The 12589-nt window shown below is 50.3% G+C and overlaps 1 protein-coding gene across 3 annotated transcripts in view; it reads right to left on the bottom strand.

The window, feature by feature from the left end:
• The window catches only part of XIAP (X-linked inhibitor of apoptosis), a 541325-nt gene extending 529873 nt beyond the window's left edge, over nt 1–11452 (bottom strand). For 2 of the 3 annotated variants that reach the window (XM_078688748.1, XM_078688749.1), the window contains exon 1: nt 11216–11452. The gene's annotated coding sequence lies outside the window, so the exon portion shown is untranslated. The remainder of the gene's footprint in view (nt 1–11215) is intronic. The other variant, XM_078688747.1, reaches the window with a different exon arrangement.
• Nucleotides 11453–12589: the final 1137 nt, after the last annotated feature.

Here is a 12589-nt window from a genome sequence, read left to right as displayed (position 1 = left end):
TAATTCAGGACTACCATTTCCAAATATTTCATTGCGAGTTTTGGCGTGTTCCAGTCTGGCGATCCCAACCCCTTTGGGTGGCCCTGTGGCTCCCAGCATTAGATCTAAGTGGATCACTGTGCTCACTCAGACATACCAGCCTGGATCAGTTGGCCCTTCTTACGCTTTGCACAGATTCCCGCCTAGGATGAGAATGAATGGTGCAATTGAGCTATTGTTGGTCAGATTGAAGCAGAAGCAGTGAGAGAAGTCTAATAAATAAAAGTGGTTACCCTCATGTGCTCTACACCAGTGGCAACATGTCCACCATGATCAGTAAAAATAAAGACTGCCACAGAGGAACACAGCTGATGGCCCAGTTAGTATATGGTGGAAGCTGCCATCTTTGAAGACAGGCTGTCCAGTGATCTACTGACACGCACCAGTCTTATACAAAAGCAGTAGATCTACATCCAGTTTCTTTGCATCAAGGTGGAAGGACTGACCTGTCTCTCCTCATAAACTCACTTTCTCAAATACACCTGATTTTCCTGATGCTCCACTGAACCTGTATGTGAGTGATACCAGTCAAAACCTGCTTTGGGGCTCCCAAACACCTCCCTTTTTTTTCCTGACGTTCAATGAAATTTCTGTCCTGTTCGCTCTTCCTATGTAGGTGCATACCAGAAGGGACTGTTGGGAAATTGCTCATTCAGCTTACCAAATTAAATACAATGTCTTGGTTGGTTGCATCACTACATAAGCCCTTGCATTCTACCAGTTAGAGCCTGACAAAAGGTATATAGAATCTTAGGATGCAAGGATGACTAGTTTGGGCCAGCAGCATGGCCGCCTAGACGTGCTCTGCCGGAGCTCCGGCCGAGCTGCCCAGTAATCCGTCGTATACCTTCCTAAACGAGCTCGAAAAGGCACCGGAAAGACGATAAAACACCGTGGCACCTGGATGAAGCGCCCCATAGACGGCACACGCCTGCTTTCCTGGGGAACCCGTGTGCGAAGCCGACCGTAGCGGACACCCGGCGGCCATGATGGCGACCGCGAGGCGCGGAGGACTCCTGAGCCCCTAGAGCCCCTACCGGGGATTCGGCTGCGCGACGCTCAACTGCTGGAGGTCCCGCGACCCGCCTTGCCCCCAGGTGAAGTTGGCCACTCGTGGCGGGTGGACGGCGACAGCTCGAGGTGATCGCGGACGGCCGGCCGCCTTTACCAAGATGGCGGCCGGTGGAGTGTGAGATGGCTGGAAACGACGGGACCTCACGGCTGCCCCCCCGGAACTCGGCGGACCTGGTAACCGCCTGAGAGACACAGCGTGGGTGCAGTGAGGGCAGTGGAGCGGGGGGCCGACTCCACAAAATCTACGGAGCAGTGGCGAACTCCCTCATGACATCAGCCTATACCAACATGGCGGCAGAGCGATCCGAGGGCCCCGGGAGCTAGACACTGACACCGTAGCGGAGGAGGTGTCCTGTAGACCGCGAGGGCCTGGCCTGCGGGGGCGAGAGCTTCTGCTAGACCTGCTGCCCGGAGTGTGAGGTGCGGAACTTCAGGGCAGGTCGGTGCCCACCTCGGCAGACCGGCGTATCTGAAGGAGACAACAGCTGAGGCGGAGGGGGCCCCTGGGAGACTGCGGGGGAGACCCGCAAGACTGTGACACCGGAGGCCGCTACTACTGTCTGTAACCCCTGCAGTGGCCCCCCTACATCTGCGAAGACAGGGACCTACGCGGATAACCCCGGGCCTACAGACTGTGTGAAAATGGGGAAGAAAGACCCGGCGCCCAAGGTCACGCGGCAGGGCCCCATGGACAACTTCGCAGCACCACGGACGATGGCGGACCCCCAGTCCGTACAGCCTGGCCCACGCAACGACACGGCCATGCTACTGGAGGCCATACAGGCGTCCAGGACGGACATTCAGGCATCGCGCTCCGCCCTGGAGGCTAAGATCGGAGAGGTAGGGTCTGAAGTGACACTACTGCGGCAAGATTTTCGAAACCTCGCCGAAAGGGTGACGGCGACGGAAGCTAAATTGAAGGACGACGAGGAGTCGATCACTACACTCAAGAAGGACATGGCGGAACTACAGGCCTCCCACCGTCAACTGCAGTGGAAAGTGGATGACGCGGAGAATAGGTCAAGGCGCAACAACCTCCGCTTTGTAGGATTTAGAGAAGGGATTGAGGGAAAGGACATGTCCGCCTTCCTCCTAACTTGGCTGAAAACTACTTTCCCGACTGCGCAGTTCTCCCCATGCTTCATAATTGAGACGGCAAACAGGGCGCTACTGGCCAAGCCACCGGAGGGTGCGAGACCAAGACCAGTCATAGCACGCTTCCTGAACTTTGCGGACCACGACCTGATCCTACGGGAAGCCAGAGCCTTGGGAGAGATCCGCTTGGAGAACAATACTATAATGATCTTTCCAGACTACAGCCAGGAAGTCTCAAAACAACGCCGCTCGTTTGACTCTGTAAAGGCGAAGTTGCGGTCTCTAAACATCAAATATATGCTCCTCTTTCCCGCCAAACTCAAGGTAATATACAAGGATAAATCCACCTTTTTTGCACACCCGGACGACGCGTGGCAATGGCTCGAGGAACGTCCCATCTTGAATAGCAGGGAAGCAGCTGGCCGAGAGGCACTGGACAGGTCGGTAAGTGAACGGCCGAGATGGGAGCTGCCGAAACCGCAGCGGCGGAGATCACGGAGGACGCAACAGAAGTCGACGGCAACACCATACAGAACCCGAGTCACGGCGGACAGGAGAGAAGGCAGATCGGAGTCCCCAGGCAATGTATCTGATGCGGGCTCGAGGTTCAGTTGCCTGAGGAAGGGAATCCGCTCCGAAGGCGACGACATGGAGGAGTCGGAGGGCCCCGCATCCGAAGGGGAGGAGGAAGAACTCTTGGGCGACCCGATGCACCCGCTGGTCAAAGAAATACACCAGCTGGAACAGGACTCCTCGGGTCAGGGCCCGACCATGGAAACACAAGACTCACATTCGTGAATATGGGTGCACAAAGCTCGGGGACGATAGCGGATCGGAGCAAGCAAGTTGGCACACCCCCTACTGTTCTTTTTCTCTTGAGTTTCTTAGAACTAGTTATTGTTTAGTGTGGGGAGGGATGTGTGGGAGGGCGACTGACCTACTCCCGTGGATAGTTTGGTCCCAGGTTGGGACGCAGCTGGAAGGGGAGGGAGGTGGGGAGGGGGGTGGGGGGGGTTTGGTACTGGGATTGCATCAAGTTGGGGTTTTGGGGGGGAGGGGGGAGTTAGTTGAGAAGCAGCTGAGAAATGCCATCCCATACTTGGCTACGTCCCGTCCCCGGGGTCCCTCACCAGGTAGACACTGGGTCATGCAATGGCAGATACACTAGATAATCCACACATGGGAGGCGCTGGGGTCACGGTGTTAACGTGGAACGTGAATGGCCTGGGATCTAAAATCAAGAGAAGTTTGGTCAACGCTTATCTCAAACGATTGGCGCCTGACATCATTCTCCTCCAAGAGACCCACCTTAGGGGCAACCACTGCGCGTTCATAGCGCGTGGACGATATGTGGTCTTAGCACACGCAGGTTACACGATGGGCTCCAGGGGAGCCGCAGTTCTCATCAAAAAAGCAGCACCATTCACGGTTACACACACTTGGTTAGACCCGCAGGGGACATATGCGGGAGTTCAGGGGCTGTGGCGGAGACGTAAATTCACGATAATATCTGTATACGCCCCACCTAAGCTACAGCCACGCACACTGAAGGCAGTCATGAATATCCTGCTGGACACGGCCGACACGACTCAGATTGTAGGGGGAGACTTTAACGATGTAATGTGCACATCCCAGGATAGATCGGGGTCACCCCACACTATAGGAACTACAACCGCCCTAGCGCGACAAATGACCACTATCGGCCTCACCGATGTGTGGAGATGGCTCCATCCAACACAAGAAACGTATTCATTCTACTCAGGGGCCCACAAAGTCTTTTCCAGACTAGATTATATCTTTACATCCAGGCAGGAGATCTCGGCGGGAGATCTAGCGGAATATAAGGCAAGAGGGATTTCCGATCACTCCCCGCTATTTATACACCTAGGGCGCGAGCGAGGGGGAAGTCAGGCGCAATGGCGACTAGCGCCGTGGGACATTCAAACGCCAGAAATTCTGTGGGGCTTACGAGCGGACATACGGGTGTACATGGCCGAAAATGAGGGATCGGTTCAATCAGGGGCTACCCTATGGGAAGCTATGAAACCAGTGTTAAGGGACCGCATTCAGAGCAGGTTGGGGGAGGTCAGGCGGAAACGTCATGGGACGATAGCGAACGAGGAGGCGAACATCCTGACTCTAGAAGCAGAATACCACCAACAGAAGGGGGAGACACGCCTTAGGAAGCTGCTAGACACTCAGAGACACTACAGGGAGCTAGTCACGGACGAGGCGCGCACTCAGGCACTGGCAACAGTCCACCGACTATATGATGTAGGTGACAAATCCGGGAAACTTTTAGCCTGGTTGAGCAGGAGGGAACGAGCGACCCGGTGGGTGGATCAGATCACGTTAACTGGGAACAGGCGGGTGTCCTCGGATGTGGCCATAGCGGACGCTTTTGCGACCTACTATGAGGACTTCTATAGGGCCAGAGATTTAGGGGACTGTGAGGACGCACAGCGATACTTATGCGATATGGAGATGCCAACCTTATCCACAGAGGCCAACGCTGCCCTTGAGGCAGACATGACGCTAGAGGAAATAGCGGAAGCCGTAACAGCGCTGAAACCGGGGAAAACTCCGGGACCCAACGGTTTCCCGGCGGAGTTTTTCAAACGGACCTGTTGCAACGACATTTGAAGGCCCTCTTCACAGACTCATATCAGGCAGGGAGCCTCCCCCCAGATTTAGCCTTAGCCACTATTGTCCCGATATACAAAGAGGGTAAGCCGAGGGATGACTGTTCCTCTTACCGCCCAATCTCCCTCCTGAACATAGAAACAAAAATTCTGGCCACCATCCTAGCAAGGCGACTGAGACAGGTCATCACAGAACTGGTACATATGGACCAGTCCGGCTTCCTGCCGGACAGGGCAACCAAACTCAATCTCCGCCGCACTCACAACTGGCTTCAGGAGGTCCGTGGGAGGAGTGAACCCCACTGGTTCCTCTCCCTGGATGCGGAGAAAGCGTTTGACGCAGTCCACTGGCCTTTCCTAATGGAGACGCTCCGACGGTTTGGATTTGGGCCCAAATACTTGCAATGGGTTCGGCTCCTCTACTCAGACCCGAGGGCACGAGTACGGATCAATGGGCAACTGTCCCGCGAGTTCCCGATTGGGAGGGGGACCCATCAGGGATGCCCACTGTCCCCTCTTTTATTTACACTTACAATTGAAATTCTAGCGTTACGAATCCGGCATAATCAAGACATTAAAGGCTTTACTTGGGGAGGATCAGACGCGACACAGGAAAAAATATCCCTATATGCTGATGACGTATTATTGTTCGTCACTGACCCAGATAGGACAATCCCGGCACTGTTCAGAGAGCTGGGCGACTTTGGGGCGATGGCAGGACACGCGATAAATTGGCACCAATCGGTCCTCTATGATCCACAAGGCAATGAGAGGAGGGAGTGTCTGCCAGAGTTACTTATATATACTAAAGAAGGCTTCCAGTACTTGGGGATTTTCATAACCCTAGATAGGGACCGCTCCTTCACTGACAATATACACCGAATAATGGTGGGTGCGAAGGCAGAGATGGACAGATGGAGACAGCTCCCGCTCACTATACTGGGTCGCGCCGCCCTATATAAAATGGTCCTATGGCCCAAGTTTCTATATGCGCTCCAAAACGAGTACTATCCCCTGCCGAGTACGATCATGAACAAAATACATGCAGATCTCCGCACCTTCCTGTGGCTGGGGAAACAGCCAAGAGTGGCTCTCGCCACATTGCAACGACACCAATATAGTGGGGGGATTTCACTTCCTAACCTGGAGGCCTACTACTGGGCGGAACACCTCGCTCCCATCAATGAGTGGCTCCACGCAGCAGCCGACCACCCTACGTATGCACTGGAGAGATCTAAGTGGTCAAACACAACTATACTACACTTCCTCTATGGAGGGAAGGGGGGTCAACAGCTCCTCCCTGCCACCAGAATTACGTTGTCGGCGTGGCGTAGAGCGACAACAAGAATGGGGTGGGACAAGAGGCCCACCCGCCAGACGCCGCTATGGTGCTGTCGGTGGCTGGGGGAGCTCAACAAGGTGAAAGGCTTCGGCAGATGGGATGACATTGGCATCTCCACTGTGGGAGACGTGATAGCAAGGGGGGAATTGAAAACTTTTCAGGCGCTCAAAGATGAATTTGGCCTACACAACACCCAATACTACAAATACGTTCAACTGCAACATGCATGGAGGGCACAACACATTGCACTTACAGACATCCCAGAATATGCACCACTGGAGGGCAGATTGCTACAGGAGCAGATGCGGGGGGGCGGTATCACTGACGTACAGGACCCTGACGAATAATATGCTAGGTGACCTACAGGCCCTACGGGACAAGTGGGAGACTGACGTGGGAACCATGGAGGATCTGGACTGGGAACTTGCTCTCATGCATCCTCGTGAGGTGGCAATAAAGTCGAGACTCCGTCTCATACAATTTAAGGTGCTCCACCGAGTTTACTTCGACAGGGTGAGGCTCTTTAAAATAGGGAGGATTGCCGACACAGCATGCCTTAGATGCCACCAACACACGGGCGATTTCTTTCATACAATCTGGGGATGTGCAGTTATTCAAGAATACTGGGAAGCTGTGTTCATGGAACTAGGCGAGGTACTGGGGGTGGACATCACGCGGGATCCTAGATTGGCGCTCCTGGGCATGACCGCAGACGTAGATCTCACCCGCCCCTGCTAATCTTTTTGTTGCTGGCTTTGGTGGTGGCAAAAAGGGACATAGCACGACTCTGGGGGGCACCCGGAAAGCCAGACCTGGAGGAATGGAGGAGGGGGCTAGATTTGTACATGGCGGCGGAGAGAGTGACTTATAAAGCCAGAGGTTGCCCCAAAAAATTCCGGAAAATATGGGCTAAATGGAGACACTACCATGGTCTAGAATGAGTCAATACAAACAGAACGTATGAGGTCAATGGGACCCTGGACGAGATACCGTGTAAGGTGGAACTTACTGAACACTGTATATATACTGTAGATGCCCTGCTCAAGACTCTGGATTATCCGGGTGCAACACAGCAGATGGATGTGGGGGGGACGGGAGCGAGGGAGGAGGGAAAGCCGAGGGTGGTGAACTGCTGCTTGGGGGGGTTCTTCTGGTTTTTCGGTTTGTGTGTTTTATTTCTGTTGCTGGTACAAGAGTCAATAAGTTCATTATAAGGGTACAATATTCAATAACAACAGAAAAGTTGCATGACAGGCGGCGGGAGCGGAATGTTGACGCTCTACCGTGTGACCTTATTTCTGTATATGATCCTTTTGATGCAACAATAAAAAGAACTTTTAAATAAAAAATTAAAAAAGGATGACTAGTTTGTTCTGCTGGTTGGTAAACAAATACAAGTCTCTCTTTGGAAGGAGAATGGGTTAGTTTGTTGGGAAGGGGGCAGCGAGCGAGCAAGAAAGTGGGTACGACTGGGTTGTGCCCATGGGTGGCAGTGCAGTTGCCAACTAGATGTGAAGTGGGGGAAGTCTCTTTGCTAGAAAAGGATGGTTATGGTGTAAATTCCTAGAGGCTTTGTGATTGAATGGGTTGTGGCTACAGACTGTATTGGGGTTGAGAATTTAGAGACTGGGCAAACTTGTATGTATTCTCGAGACACATCTTGAGGATGAATAAGGAAGGTGAGTTCAAGATCTGATGTCAATGGTTTTCTGGCAGTATGCCACCATCCAGTCTTTTTTCCATCACACTATCATTGATGATGCAAAAGCCTGCTGTGCATTTAGGATGATAAATGAAGAACTGTAGGAATCCATTTTAAGAATGCTCTTTTATGAGAGATTACATTATCACTTTCCCATCTCATTGGGTTGTGTTATTTATTTTATTTATTTTGAAGGTCTTATATAGCGCGAACAAGATCCTTCCGAATATCGGAGCTCTTTACATAAAGTCAGGATGGATATACAAAACTAATAAATGCAGGCACATCAAGTATACATAGCAAATGGATCAAAGTGAAGCAATAGGTTACAAGGACAACATATAACCGTTGAGTTAGGTCGCAGTCACAAAGCGTGCCAATCCAGTCTAGTGGCCCCTTGTGGAAGAGAGGGTTAATGGTGAGGGGATGAATGGTCTCCGCGATTCCAAAGTCTATGAGTAGGTCAGTTTCGCCATGAGGAGCGCTTTCACTTCCTTTTTGAATGAAACAGCAGAGGCGTTCAGTCTGGTTTCTGGGGGAAGTGAGTTCCATATCCTGGGCGCCATCCCAGAGAAGGATCGTTTATATGTTTTCTTCTTGTTGAATCTTTGAGGTTTCAGTAGCAGATTTTCAGCACTTCTTGAGGCTCTTGTCACACCCGAGACCGTCAACTTCTGTGTGAGGTAGCTGGGTGCTTTGTGGTGTAAGGCCCTATGCGTCATGCATGCTATTTTTAGATGAATTCTGTCTTCCAACGGGAACCAGTTCAAGGCTTTTAAATCTGGGGAGATATGTGGGCTTCTTTTCGAGCCAGTGATGAGTCTCGCCGCTGCATTTAATGAGGCTCTTAGGGGTGTTGTTATAGCCTTAGGTAGGCCACACAAGGAAACAATTCCATACTCCACTTGAGGGATAACTAGTGTTTGTACTGCCAGCTTGATATCATTAGCTGGCAAGAATGGTTTCAGCTTCCTCAGTGTGTCAATCTGGAAGTTTGCTCCCTTTGTTGCATTGCTAATGTGTTTCTGCATAGTGAGGTTGCTGTCAAGAGATATTCCCAAGGATTTAGCTGAGTCTACAATGTTAGATTGAATGTTGAATGCAGTAATATGTTTGATCAAGTCTTGCATAATAGGGACTTTGGCGGGAGGAGCTATGAGAAGGAATTTGGTTTTTTGAGCGTTCAATTTGAGGTGATTTTCTGCCAACCAAGCCTGGGTGTTCCTGAGCGTTGTATTGAGCACTTTGATGTCTTTTAGGGAGTGAATCTTGAGATAAAGTTGTGTGTCGTCAGCGTACATATGATATTGTACGTTAGACGCATGTAGCAGTTCGGTGAGAAGTTCCAGGACAAGGTTAAACAGTGTCGGAGATAGTGAGGAGCATTGTGAGACCCCCAATGTGACTGGTACAGGATTGGACAGAGTGTTGTTGACCTTGTACTTTTTTTGTTGGGTTATGGAGGAAGGAGGTGAACGAGTTTAGCACTGATCCTGATAGCCCCATTCTCTGTTTTAAAGGCGACCCAAGGCATCACCTTAACGGGCGTTTGGTATTGGTTACCCAGGTGGTGGATAATGATCCAGTCTTGTTTGCCTGAGGGGTGACGTTTCAGACTGGTTCTGTCTTTTTTTTTTTTTTACTTAGCCAGCATGAGAGTTTATCATTGGTGGTGATGTCTTAAACCTGTTACAAGACACTCCATACTCAAAAAGATTGAAGTGCATCTAGTGATTGTGTGTCATGTATATGTCTTCAGGCAAAACTATTTGTATGGTCACTCTAGATTTCCACCCTCTGCCCCAGCTATACAGATCACCAAGTTTATAGAGGGCATTATGTGCTCTGCTTCATTTGTTAGCTGTGGGTACTTGGGTGCAAGGCATTGGCGTTGTATCCTAAGAAATGTCAGGTTTTACGAAAGATCAGTTTGCCAATTGTCAGTTCAGTACTTGAAACAGTTCGTAGGTGGGAATCATTTCTTTCTGGCTTGGGGATCATTTCATTGGCTGAGACTGGATGACATTTAATTAGTCTAGTTATCGATTAGTTCAAGGAGGCTGCTGGAATTGGCACTGGTCCTTGCCCACCCGATGGTCGGGATGTGCTCTGGTGGCACCGGCAGCACTTCCTGGATCTGGTTCTAGAAGACTTCAGCAACACTGGGAATGCAGAAACATTGGCATTTGTGTCACCTAATGGCAACTTGAGTTGAGAATATTATCATGTACCATGAATATAGGTCTAGCAGAAGTTAGTGAGATCCAGAATTGAAGTAAATCTTTGAGAACTATCTCTACCTGTTGACTTTAGCCACAAGTTCATCTAATGTGGTGGTGTCGCAGCACTCTTTTTTTGATTGCTTGGTTAGCGAAGTTTATACTTAATGCATTAATTCTTTAGCCTGTATGACAGGGGGAGAGTGATGGTAGTAAAAGGGAGGGGGCGGCATTTTTGAATTCTCGCCTAGGGTGGCAAAACACCTAGAAACAGCCCTGCCAGCAGCGAAGCAGGCCCAAAAACTCAATCACTTGAGTTAAAGAACAAGCCAAAGCACAGAGAAGCGCCGTCACATGCTCCAGTTCCACTATCTATGGCGACCCCTGACAGTAAACACTACTAGACTTTGATGGGACTTGGGGGCTCAGCATTTCTCAGGGAAGTAACCTTAAGTTTCACTAAATGCAACTGAGACACTCATTTGCAGGTTGGGTCAAGTATTCACAGTATGGTGTCACAGTACCTAACCTCTTAATGCATTTATCTTCACACCTATGCCTTGTGCAAAGCAGCTCCTAGAGGCTTCCGAAAGAAAAAAAAACACTTCTGAGAACTCTCTAACAGGCTCCTTCATATGACAGGAGGAACTGAATAAGATTTCCATTTACAGTGTCCCACCACAATGTTGTCACCTCGTGTTCTACCTTAACGAGGTTCTAGAGTTATTGTATTATTTTTAAACTCATGTTGAATTGTTCTGTCATTTAACTGGTACCTTTCGTGTAGTTATTTGCAGAACATCACTTACCGTGATGTCATTAAGTAAGATAATAGTTAACATAAGAATTTTCACAACATGACAGCTTAGTCGGCGCTGAGAAGAACGTCATGCGTCCTAGTAGAGGTTACTGGAAAAGAGAGGGGCAGCTGGGAAGGGAGGAGGGGGCAAATCTGGAGTGATCACCAGGACCGCCTCCTCCAACTTGGCCTCCATTTTGCTGGGACACCGTCACTGAATGACATTACGCAGAGCGTGTGGCGCATCCGCACCAACAAAACACTCCAAACTTTCAAAAGCTTCGCAGCCATACTGGAACATACCTCGTAGCCAGCGCCAGTCCTCGCCGCTCGCAAGGCCAAAAGCTGTGCGGAATAGGGGCTGGGGAAGGGGGCTGTTTTGAAAGTGGTGGGTGAGTAAGGCAGATTTTCAGTCGGGAGCAGTCCTAGCTAGGAGCCCCTTGGTGGAGTGGAGCACGGCGAGCGCCACCTGCTGGCCAGCGAATTACATGGTCTCCGGCTGGGGCGGAGCGCCACCTACAGGCTAAAACTGGAAAATACATCCTGCAACAAAGACTGGAACAGACCCGAGCACGGTGCGTGCACTGTAACAGAAAGAACGGAGCCCTGCGTGCGCGTACCGCGAGATGCTCTGTAGTCTTTCTTTTATTTCTAATGGACAGCTTCGCGGCTTGTTGTCACTTGTGATCAACGGCCATGTTGGTTTGACGTAGAGGGTTATGCCGAGTTTCTCACAGATTAACACAGATTAACGTACTTCAAATTACCAATAGAACGAGAGTTTTTTAGGCATGGCTGATTGTGCTTTGACTGTGACGGGTTTATTAGTACTTTGCCCAGGAGCACCGATCTTCACTCCCAGAAACTTAAACATGGACTGCTATTCAAAACTAAAGCTTTTGGGTTGTAACCAAACTCACCCATGCTTATTATAAGGATTATACGTTTAAAGTGTTATTATTGGTCGGTGACTAACTTCTAAAAATGCTTATTTCAAATCGTTATTTTGTTCATAAGTGTAGATGTGATAAGCGACATAAAATGTGACATATGTATATTATCCAAATCTTTCTTTGCTGGGCATTGACGTAATTCCAGATATTCTTTCAGTGTGTTTGGCTGGGAGTGGTCGAGTTTTTTTTATTTTTTCGTTCGAAGCTACATTGGGCGAAGCCTATTTCTGTTTCCATTGCTACCGCCTCAGCCCAAAGGCCGTGGCACGCGCTGCTTCTCCCTGTGCGCGCATTGGTCGCGCGCTTCCCGCTTGGGCTGTTTGCCCGCTCTCAGTTGCCCACGCCCACTGGGGCTCACGAGGGTTTGGCTGTGCCTGTAATGGCGGTCTTCTCCGTGTGTCGAAAATCTCAAAGCTTCCACTGGCGCGCCGGGCTGTTTCGTCGCTTAATATGTACCTCGGCAATGCAGTTGACAGTTTAAAGGAGTCATACACACATTAAAACAGGCTTGGGAGAGAAAGAATAAAAAAAAAATGCGCGGTGCCACTGGGGGCATAGGACTGGGAACAGAGACACTTGTTATCTCTTCGTCCCCACCCATGCTACGTCAAAAAGTACAACGCCCTTTCTATTTTGAGACACTCCCAGTTCTCGCATTTCCCATAAGCGTATTTAGTGACGTGAGATGGCCCGTCCGCCCTACGACCACGCACTTAAGTATTTT

The sequence above is a fragment of the Lissotriton helveticus genome, chromosome 4_1 (assembly GCF_964261635.1).
Source record: "Lissotriton helveticus chromosome 4_1, aLisHel1.1, whole genome shotgun sequence".
In the NCBI taxonomy this organism is placed as follows: Eukaryota; Metazoa; Chordata; class Amphibia; order Caudata; family Salamandridae; genus Lissotriton; species Lissotriton helveticus.
Note: the sequence above shows the minus strand (reverse complement) of the source record. Positions and strands in the feature narration are given on the sequence as shown.